Source organism: Lagenorhynchus albirostris, chromosome 10, assembly GCF_949774975.1.
Source record: "Lagenorhynchus albirostris chromosome 10, mLagAlb1.1, whole genome shotgun sequence".
NCBI classification, from domain to species: Eukaryota; Metazoa; Chordata; class Mammalia; order Artiodactyla; family Delphinidae; genus Lagenorhynchus; species Lagenorhynchus albirostris.
Genome location: NC_083104.1, coordinates 83582635 through 83594254, shown reverse-complemented (window position 1 = coordinate 83594254; position 11620 = coordinate 83582635). Strand labels below are relative to the sequence as shown.

At 43.8% G+C, this 11620-nt stretch overlaps 2 non-coding genes across 2 annotated transcripts; one reads left to right on the top strand and one right to left on the bottom strand.

The window, feature by feature from the left end:
• The first annotated feature begins 3414 nt into the window (after window positions 1-3414).
• TRNAL-CAG (transfer RNA leucine (anticodon CAG)) lies at window positions 3415-3497 on the top strand. The gene has a single exon. It is a non-coding gene; the product is annotated as a tRNA-Leu (tRNA).
• Window positions 3498-8607: 5110 nt separating this feature from the next.
• On the bottom strand, window positions 8608-8681 carry TRNAT-AGU (transfer RNA threonine (anticodon AGU)). The gene has a single exon. It is a non-coding gene; the product is annotated as a tRNA-Thr (tRNA).
• Window positions 8682-11620: the final 2939 nt, after the last annotated feature.

The following is an 11620-nucleotide window of genomic DNA, read 5'->3' as shown; positions in this document are numbered from 1 at the left end:
CCATAAAGGAACTTGCGGGGGAAGTCATGATAGAAGAAAGTGAGGTGAACCCAGGCCATTGATGGACATCTGGCCTGCCCCTAGAGTTTTAGGGCCTATATGTCAAATTTGTTAAGTCATATCCCCTGGGGTGGATCTGAGTAATTGGCAAGGAGAGTAAAGAAGAGATGAAATGAGCAGGGCTAAGGGATCAGACAGAACGTTTGATAGAGGGGATTATTTTAGATAAAATTCAAAGGTTTGTTCACAGCCATGCCTCGGCCCTGTACCCCTCTCTGCACCCGTGTTTCTCCCTTGCCTGGGGCTCATCTCAACCTCACTTTGTTGACTCCACAAGTCTCAGGTTCTCTTCTTCTTTTTGATCTAGAATCTCTCCATTTCAGAGGCATTTCCAGGCATCATCGTTCAGTAAGATCACCACTTTATCAGCCATTGTCTCAGCCTCAACCCAACATTTGGTTTAGACCCTCCACCATACCTTTAATTAGCTTCGACCACCACCCACTTCCACACTGCACCACCAATCGCTCTCTCCCCACCCAGCTTTCCTACACGCTGCTTCTCCTCAGGGTTCCCTGAAGGCTGCACCATTGTGTCAGCACAGCTGGATTGATCGCAGTTGTCTGTATTTGCATTTTCCTATATATGTGTGTCTTGTCTTCCCAATAGACTGCATGTTTACCCAGGCTCCAACCTTCCATTTCCACTGGGTTTTCCAGTTTCCAGGACAGATGTCGCCCATGGTCTTAACCTAATAAATAAGTCTGTCTGATTGCTGAAAACAGCATCTGCACCTTCCTTTCTTTATCCCAACAAGTGGAACTGAAACAAAAACAGAGGAAAGAAACCTGCGTGGGAAGGCAGTGAGCCAAAGCAGTGTGGTTCTGTTTATCCAAGACCCATCCCCAGACCTGATGGCAGTGGGCTCACCAGGGAAGGGGCTATTGTCCCAGGACTGTCCAGCTATTTACAATAAGGCCACAGTGCCAATGGCTACCCGCCCTTAGCCTCTGGAGGAAATGTTTGGGAAATTTTAGTGGTGGTGCCTCATAATTGGAAAAACAAACAAACTTGGGTGATCTTTAAACCACTGTTCCAGAGGAAAGGCCCTTTGGATTCCTACTCTGAAGGCCCTGATAGTTCAGTGAGATGCCCACTTTTCCCTATTTGCCCCAAGCAAGGATCAGGAATAGTCCCCCTCACAGAGGGTCTGACCTTAATGCAAATCAAGCAGTTTACGGGCTTCCCTGGTGGCGCACTGGTTAAAAGTCCGCCTATCTATGCAAAAAACACAGGTTCGTGCCCCGGTCTGGGAATGATCCCACATCCCACATCCCACCGAGCGGCTGGGCTCGTGAGCCATGGCCGCTGAGCCTGCGCATCTGAGCCTGTGCTCCGCAACGGGAAAGGCTATAACAGTGAGAGGCCCACACACCAGAAAGAAAAAGAAGTATTCATTTGTGTTCAAATTGTACTTTTAGAAAGTAAAAAAGTTCAAAAAGCAAAGAAACAAGTTCAAGAAACAAAGTCCGAAGTTCTTTAAAAATACTTGAGAACCTCAAGCAGTTGTTTTGCTAGTTAAATGTACAATGTGTATCCTGAAATGTATATGTAAAATCTCACTCCGAACAGATGGGGCTGCCACAGGAACCCCTCTCTGAGAGTAGAAAGAGAACTCGTCATAGGTTTTAATTACTTCTGCGACTTCTCTCCCCTTCCTATTTCCTCATGATCTTCAAGGAAAATGGTAACCAAACACAGTACTGAGCTGGTAGTAGATTCTTAGGAAACATCTGTGTCCACCCCCCTCCCAGGTTTAGCCTCTTCACATGAGGCGCTTATCTGATGAGCCCTGAGGCTTTCTTTCCAGCTGGCACCAGCTACCAGTGCCTGGAAGAAATGAACAGTCTTGGTCGTTCTGGCTTTATTTTCAAACCTTCCAAAAGAGAAGAAAGGTGGCCTTGCTGATGCTTTGCCAAAGCCCGTCTTAATCACCTGAAGCAGAATCGGTGATACTGTGATTTTAGAAGCACCAAAAAGGCGTCTCTTCCACCACTGCAAATAATTGTAGTATTTCCAAGGCCTGATTTTCTTTTTTAACCAGAAACAAAAACCTCTCACCCCACAGCTAAAGATCAGCCCCAAAACGCAAATGCTACTGAAATGATAGTGATAGACTTCATTTCACACACCAAATGCCAACTCTGGTCATCACATGTTTGAAAGGGCCTGCCTCTCTTTAACAGAGATTCTGTGAGATAGTTGAGCTCAGACATTCAAATTAAGAGAAAAATAACTGTACAACTTCTATCATCCCTTATCAACAACAACTGTTCCGCGCCATCTCTCTGCATATCCCAATTTATCTATCTGTCCCTTCTGCCTCCAGACCCACTCAGGTCTCCTCCAAATTCCTTCTCAAAACCTCTGAGTCCACTCCCAACTACATGCACATTTACTCTCATTTTAAAATTTAAAATGGAAATAGCCTTTTTCCTTGAATACATATGGAAGTTCATTTAAAAAAATAAAAATGATCAAAATCTCATCACTCAAATATAACCAATGTCAAAATTTGGGTTTATCCTCTCTTTAAAAAAAAAAAAAACAAAAAAACTATATCTCCATGGTTTAGTTCCAAAGACCTAAACTAAATTCTCTTTGAGGAGTGTTCCATACCAATTAGAAACTCTTTGTGGTACAGATCTGGTAGCTTTGCTGGACATAAACAGAGATTTAGGAAAGCCATAAGAATTAATGGAAGATAAAGCGATACACTTGTAGAAAGCGAAAGGCAGAACTGGTCTCAGTTTGAGGCCTCCTTTTGAGAACAGTATAACATCCATACAGAAAAGTCCACAAATCCTCAGTGTACAGCTAGATAACTCGGAACAAGAAGCAAGACACCCGGACACCCTTACACCGGTCCCCAGGGTAACCCCAGCGGGGAGATTTACAACAGAAAGGACAGGAGGGAGGAATGAGCGAGCGCCCGAGAGGGCTGGGCCTCGGCGAGCACCAAACTGAATAAATAGCCTAAAACCTCCTGGGAGCAGGTGTCAATTTAAGTAAGGCAACTTCAGCAACGTGGGTGCCATTATTTGAACAAGAATTCTGTCGAGAATGGAGAAAAAGTTCCCCTACTCTTGGGTACCCAGGCCCGCGCCGCCACGCCCGCGGCAGCCTGGAATCGAATCCGCTTTCATGCAGAAGACTCCCCCCGGCGGCCCCGGCAACCCGGCACTTATCCTGCGCTTCCACCCAGGGTCGGCGTCCGGGTCCGTTCGCAAACTTGTGGTTTCGCTTTTTAACCGAAGAATTTCCACATCCTCAGGGGAAAAAAAAAAAAAAAAAAGTTGACTAGCGTTGAGGTAGACTCGGAAATGAAATCCGAGCGCCGTATGCGAACAGTGAGTCAGGATGGCCGAGCGGTCTAAGGCGCTGCGTTCAGGTCGCAGTCTCCCCTGGAGGCGTGGGTTCGAATCCCACTCCTGACAGTTCGCTTTTCAAACTACTCAATCATTATATGTGTATCACATTCTTCCATGTTCACCTCGTGGATTCATCCTTTTTTTTTTTAAATAAATTATCCGAAATAAAAAAATTAAAATATTTTAAAAAAAGAATGAAAGCACTCTGTACCCAGAACACAATTTAAGATCTAGTCATTGTAATCTCATCTCCTTTCACTGTCTCTAGTTGTCTGTCCCTCTCTCTCTCCTTCACATTCAAGGAGTCGAATGAATGTTACTCCTCAATTATTTATCACTGATGTCCACAGGGCCCTTCATTTGTTTTATTTATTTATGGATTCCTTTTTAATTGCCTTTCAATTTCATTTTTCGTCTCCCACCCGCATAAGAAATCACTGGAAAGATCATCCTTTTCTTTCTTGCTATATGTTTTTGTAGAACACGTATTTTTGGTTTCGGTACATGCGTTTTTAATTTACGTAAATGCCACTGTGTCATATATCTCATTCTATTTTTACTTTGTCCCTTTCATGCCACGGTTGTGTGTGTGTGTGTGTGCCAGTTTTGCAATCTGTGTTGCTGTGCGAACCTCTAGACCCCATCTAGAACTATTATTTTTAATTATTGCACAGAGGTCTGCAGTGTGTGTCCTCACCCAGGGATGACTCCCAGATTAGGTCCAACACCCTCCCACCACAAATAAGGGTGCTATCAATGAACATCTTCCTATGTATTACATTATGAAGCTGTGTAAGATTTTCTGCAGGATTGACTTGCAGGTCATGAGGGTCTGACAGTTTACAAATTTTGCAGTTCAGAACAGCACCCAGGACCCAGGACCCAGGAAGGGAGATTTAGACACACACAAATTCATGTTTAGTGACATCTCCAGAAACATCCCTCAAATTCAATTTTCCTGACGTCCAGCCCGCTTATTTTGAGCATTAATACTACAGTTACAAATATTAACCTACAGTGTTTCTATTCTGAACTCAGAACTTGGATAGTGAATATTATTTTACATAATTTATTGCAAAGCCCCCCAAAATCAAAAACCTCAGGTGACTGAATTTTCTCCTCTCCATTCCTTTTTTAAAAAAGAAATCTAATCTAATAACAGGTTACAAAGGCAGAAAATAGGGTGAATCTCTTATGATTATTGATATTTAGAATTGTTCTGCCCTCTCTCCTCTAAATTCCTCAGAACTCACAGAAAGGTTCATACATACGCTGAAAGAAAAGTGAATTGGTATGTCTTAGAAAGACGGTCATTAGCAAGGCTAGAAAAGAACAAACAAATGAAGTTTCCCTTTATTGCCTACGTGACCACATATTGTCCATTTCTGCCCATTTAGGGTCCCCACGTGGGCCCTGGAAACATGAGAAAGGAGGAAACGGCAAATAGGCACAACTCCTACGGTAATAGGAGAAGCACTCAGAAGTGCCTGGAGGGTCACTAGGTGGGTCCAACGCTATTCAGGCTACCTGGGCTCTGCCACTTACAAGCTGTATGACCTTCCAGGCAAATGACTTTGTATCCCTTGCCTTGGTGACTTCCTGTTTAAAATGGAGGAAATAATTGAAACTTACCCCATATGTATGCTGTGAGATTGCATGATTTGGTATATACAAAGTGCGTGGCAAATAATAAAGGCCTGATAAATCCCAGGCATAAATGCCTAATAAATCTTTTTGTTGTTGTAATTGAGCACCCACTGTTTGCCAACGCCTGTGAACAGGACAGGTGCAGCTCCTACCCCGAGGAATAGACATGTCGGCAGCAAAAACAGGTATGGAGCAAGTAGATGAGTGTTGCTACCCAGGAAGAAATGGGAAATAAAGACCCTTTTAGCTGTACATCTCCATAGGAGAATCTCAGCAGCCCAGCTAGAGGTCCCACTTAATCCACAACTTGTAAATTCAAGTTCCATCCATACTGCTTTGGTAATGTATGGTCTTTTCAAAAGAAAACATGAGACACTTGAGACTTATCAACTGTCAAACCAAGTCCAGCTGTGGTTTTCTTGATGCCATAAATCAGCAATTCCCAACCTTTTTGGCACCAGGGACTGGTTTCGTGGAAGACAGTTTTTCCAAGGAGGGGGGCGCAGGATGTTTTTGGGATGATTCGAGTGCATTACCTTTATTATGCACTTTATTTCTATTATTATTACATTGTAATATATAATGAAATAATGATACAGCTCACCATAATGCAGAATCAGTGGGAGCCCTGAGCTTGTTTTCACTTGTCACTCACTGATAGGGTTTTGATATGAGTCTGCAAGCAACTGACTTATTATGGTGTCTGTGCAGTCAGACCTCTCTGCTAATGATGATCTGTATTTGCAGCCGTTCCCCAGCGCTGGCATCACCGCCTCAGCTCCTCCTCAGACCAACAGGCGTTAGATTCTCATAAGGAGTGCCCAACCTAGATCCCTCACTTGTGCAGTTCACAGTAGGGTTCGCGCTCCTATGAGAATCTAATGCCGCTGCTGATCTGACAGGAGGCGGAGTTCAGGCAGTAATGTGAGCGATGGGGAGCGGCTGTAAATACAGATGAAGCTTTACTTGCTCGCCCGCCACTCACCTCTTGCTGTGCAGCCCAGTTCCTAACAGGCCACGACCGGTACTGGTCCGTGGCCCGGGGGTTGGGGACCCCTGCCACAAATTATGAGGATGCCTATGGGCCTATGGTCATCGCCAGGCAAAGAAGAATTTCAAGATCTGTACACCCCATTCTCTAGTTGCTTCCGCTTACCTGAACTGAGCGTCCTTTCTCACCTCTAGGCACACACTGTTCCCTTTGCTTGGAGCACCTCTTCCACTTCTCTCTCCAGCCCACTCTCTTGCCTCGATCTTGCCTACATCTCCTCCATGCTCAGTTTGGGTGTCACTTCTTCCATGACGTCTTCCCCACCTCCTTCTATCTCCACCCAGTCTGAGTTAAGTATCAAAGCATGGCCTACAGTACCCTCCACTCCCAATGGTGTTATATCCCACTGTACTGTAATTGCTATTGAACTGTTTGACTCATCCTCCCACCAGCCTCTTTAGAACGGAACTCATGAGCCATGTGAGATTAGCATGGTGCCTGCCACATGATAGGCACTGGGTGGATAAACAAGCATTTGATTGTAAACCATTTCCACTCGTACACATAAATCATTTTCACGATTGATACATGGAGAGTTCGGAAGATTTTTAGGTTTTTGGGAGAGATGGTTAGATTCCTCACCTGGAATATTCTATAACTTCAGTAGCCAGCAACACTACCTCACTGGTACAGATCAGGCAATCTATTGAGGGCCACTTGGCTGGAAGCATCCTTGTAAAGGTATTCCTAGAGCCTGATGGAGTAGAGGGTAAAGGTTAAGGCAGGTTTGGTGACAGGATGAAGGAGTGGTCTAGTGTTGACATCTATACTGGGACGCAGCTGGCCTCACCATTTGAGGGAGGTGTGTAATCTGGGCCTGGGAAAAAGACTTTTTTGAGCAGAAGATAGGAGAATGTGAAAAAGAGGGTCTGTCTTTTGATGAAATAAAATTTATATTTTAAGGCAGGGCAAGAAAAATTAAACATAATATTCTCTCTCTGTGTTTGTTTGGACCTCCTCCCTCATGTGCAGTGTGCATTTGCATTACACGTTAAACAGAGCACTTCAAAGATGGGAGTGACTGCTCCACCATAAAGATCATATTTTCCCCCTTTCTGCTGATGTAACTTCTTAAAAGAATAGCGTTCTTTACCAAATTTGTAGGGGGTCATGGTGACTTGCTGCTCCCTTTGTACATGCTTACATGGACTATGTATAGCCTTGGTGAACTTTATGTAAAATGTCAGCAAACACATCCGTACCTTTTGATGTACTATCCTTTGTCTCGAAAATGTATATGACTGTGCATTCGACTTCGAACAGGTGGAACATTTCTCAGAGCTTTCTGAGAATCTGTTTCCTGGTTATAATCCTCAGTTTAGCTCAAATAAAATCCGCTTTTTTTTCTTCTCAGCTTGATTATTAATTGAATTTTCATTGGTACTCTCCATTGCTGTGTGATGCCTATAAAGAAAAATGGGGAATCAAGCTTCAGAGTGAGTGGAGAAAGTCTCCATAAAAGTAGAATTGTTTCCTGAACTATTCTTCAAAGTGTTGGGACATTGTGTTTCTGCAGACAGAACAGGAGATCACATTTCAACCCTTGACCATCTACATAAAATAATGTGCTCTGAAGGTAAAAGCCAGGTTGGTGGGACTTTCTGGGCCAGGTGGAGGGGAGCTTGGTCTTGGGAGATGAGTAAGAGGGTAACAGTTACAGTGAACTTCATTTCCCTTGTCTTGAGTTTCTATGTAAAGGGGCCCAGTAATGATTAAAACTCCAGACTTCTCTTCCACCTCTCATGTTTCCTTCCTCTCTCTTACAGAGAGTTTGGAAGGCACCTCAGCCCTTCCTGGACTGCTTCTTCAAGTCAGCCTGCATGCTAACAGCTTCAGGTCTGTGTGTTCTAGTGGGCTATCCACTCCGTGGATATGCAATCAAAAGGATGCTTCTCCCTCACAGCTTCTTTTCTGAAATCACGGGGACAAATATTTTTCTCTTTGATTTTCCTTTCCAAAAAACTCTGACCACAAGACCACCTTTTAAAATAGTTATTTACAACTTGCATTGTATAGTTGGATTTTAGTGGCTGCTATGAATTGAGATGCTGCAACCTTCTCAACAACGCATTTATCAGTCATTCCAGAGGCTGATCCTGCTAAAAAAATAATGCCTGTAGATTATGAAAGTGCATCCATTTGGGATTTCCCCAGGAAAAATAATCGAATGACCAGAGATTATGATGTTGCTTATAGTTTAAATCTGGCGACTTTGCCTTCTGCTTTCCCTGTTTCCCTTTTTGCTTGTTGAAAAAACACTACATAAAAATGCAAGAACGTCAAGAAAAATAGAAATTCTTCTGAAAGAAAAACAAATTCATCTTTGTCTCTTCTTTTTCTTTTTTGTAAACGATAAAAGTGTCCCCACCCTCAGACTCATATAACCCAGTTCCGTGAAACTCCGTAGGGAAAATTTACCCTTAAGATTGATTACATTTTAATCCCCCATACCCTTTTCCAAGGCAGGAAAACCACAAAAGGCCCCGCTGGGATTCGAACCCAGGATCTCCTGTTTACTAGACAGGCGCTTTAACCAGCTAAGCCACGGAGCCGACACGTCCGCGTCGTTGCAAATAGACATAGAAAAGGAATGATCTTAGCTTTTGTTCTGAGCATCTGTTTCTTCGTTATTGAGGTTCACGAGCACCCCAAGATGGTCTCTCAGACCCTAAAGATGAACCTCCAAAGACCTAAGAGACCGCGCAGCCATAGGAAAACTGAGACCCTCCGCGCGGGGGTGGGGTGAGGGAAACTCTGGCGCGAGCCTGAACCCTCAGGCGGCGCCAGAGGAGTCTTCCCGGAACTGCCAGGAAGGGCAAGAGTTCAGCAGCTGCAGCTTCCTTGGGTGAATTATGACCTGGGGCCCCTGGAGGAGAGGAAATCGGCCACATTTAGACCAGAACACTTCCAACATCAAGAACTGGTCCCTGCAGGAAGCAAGCTATGTGTTCTTTATTTCACGGATTTTAATTAAAATTCCAGCTCTTCCTTACCCCATTTGTTTCCGTAAAATTGGGTTCCACCTGCCTTCTTCTTGCTTAACTGAGTTGCATCTTTAAAAAATTCAAGACTTCATCATTAAAACCTTGTTTGGAAAGAGATAAAGGAGCAGTCTCCTCTCCTCTGCAGCTAGAGGAAGAGAGACGCTTTCTTGTCCGAAAACTTGTTCAAAGGATCTGCTTGACAAGCTGTGAAATTGAAAGCATTCACAAAAATTTCTATATTTTCATGGGGACTTGTGTATTTGTAACTGTTCCAAATTCATCCTCTTCTCTGTGAAATAGATCCACCCTTAGGCAAAGGGCTTTAGTGGAATTCGGAAGAGTTTACAAGTTGTTGCCATAGCTGTGAAAGTAACTTCCCAAATGAAACCCGTAATTATGATTGGCTGCTTGCTTGAAATCTGTTGCCGTTCTGAAAATGTTGAAATTAACATTTCAGTATTTCTGAACTGTATCAATATTGAAGGATTTCTCTGTCTCACTTTAAACCAGCCATTGGCACTAATCTCCGCCTACAAACATGATTTGGGGGAGAGGTTAAAAAGCCCATGACTCTGCTAGATTTCTTTTTCATAAAATGATTGAAAGTCTATGAACTCAACACACAGTCTGATTCACTCCATGAAATAAGCACCGATTTCTTTAATAGTATAAGACTAACCATTGTATTATTAATGTGCTTGGAGCCAAGATAATCATAAACAGCAGAGTCACACCTAACGTGACTTTGACCAAACTGTGGTAGACATTCAGAAAGACAACAGAGCCAACAATATTCGGTCTGGGTTTTTCCTTAGACTGGCAGCTGTCAAAATTTGCACAGAAATTCTGGGAAGTCAAAGGAGTTTTTTAACAAGCCAGAGACAAATCTTGGGAGAAAAATTAAGACTCAGAGCAATCACTTCCAGAAATCTGGGTGTGACCTGCAAAGACCATGGAAAGGCCCCTCACAATGGCTCTGTTCCACACAACTGAAATTGGAGAAGGTGCAGATCGTGGTGTCATAGACTGCTGACAGTGGAAATGGCTGGCAGTGCTACTATTTTCCAAATGCTTGGGAGAGAAACTGGAAGAATAGTGCACTGTGACCCAGAGGAGGAGGAGAGTCCACCGCAGTAATGGCTGGTTTTACATGTCAACTTGGCTAGTCTATAGAGCCCAGTTATTCAATTAAACATTAATCTAAATGTTGCTGTGAAGGTATTTTTGTACATGTGGTTAACTTCTACAATTAGTTGACTATAAGTAAAAGAGATTATCCTCAGTAATGTGGGTGGGCCTTATCCAACAAGTTAAAGACTTTAAGAGCAAAATGGAGGTTTTCCTAAGAAAGAAGAAATTCTGTCTCAAGACTGTAGCATCAGCTCCTGCCTGAGATTATCTAGACTGCCAGCCTACACTACAGATTTCAGACTTCCCAGGCCCCACAATCACGTAAGCCAACTCCTAGAAATACATGTATATTTTCCTACTGGTTCTGTTTTTTCTGGACTCTGTTTCTCTTTCTCTGACTGGAACAACTACTGAAGAAAAGACTGGAAGCTGGAAACTGGAACTCTCAGAAAAGAAGTCCCAGTAGAAAGATATCTAAAAACAAAATGAAAGCATGCCTCAGCTCATGTCAGAGCATGAGCAGAGAAATCTGAGGCAGCCAAAAGAAGCTTTCAAAACCTTCAAGGCAAAACAAAAAAAACCCTTCAAAACAAAGGGAGGTCTTTGCAGACATGAGGAGAGCAGATGTGAGCGTGGCCTCCAGCTAGCTGGGTTGAAACCCATTTTAGAGGTGCAAGATGGGACCTGTGACTTCCAGGGATGCCCTGGAATCTGGCCTTCCCATCCTGGGTATGTGATGAGGATAAAATAGAATCAAGAGGTACCTCAGTTTGCTTCTGTTGAGCTGCACCCCACAGGCCTGCAAGCCCTGTACTTGCCCCACCTCAAGACGGGAAGAAAGAGCTCAGAGTCAGCTACAGAGACATCAGTGGTTTAATGGATGGGGGATCTTACACATCTGAAGCCAGGTCCTGGAGTGACACCCCACCGTGTTCGGTACTTGGCAGTAGCCTTCGCTCCCAGGGGAAGAGGGAGGTTACCAGTTATATGGGGAATTGACATCGGGTTAGCTCATGGGTTACCAGGGAAACCAGCTGAAGAGCATACCCCTCACCACCCCTTTGATAAGCTATCTTGGTGGAGATGTTCTGATCTAAAGATTAGAACAATCAGTAGCTGGGGCCCCGGGTGAGTATGTAGGCATTTACTGATTTGGCTCTACAATTAAGAGGGAAGGTCAGTCATGTAAGTAGGGTGTAGGTGAAGCAGGCACTGGTAGAGCAGGGGATGTACAGAGAGCAGAGAACAGCCAGCTTGAGTTGCCTAATCATACAGCTTCATTTCTGAAAATTCAGGCGCAATTGTTCATGTTTCCAAACTCCTCTTTAGAACAGAAATCTCTTTTTCTTCTGATGGGGAGGGGATAGTCTGTAAGC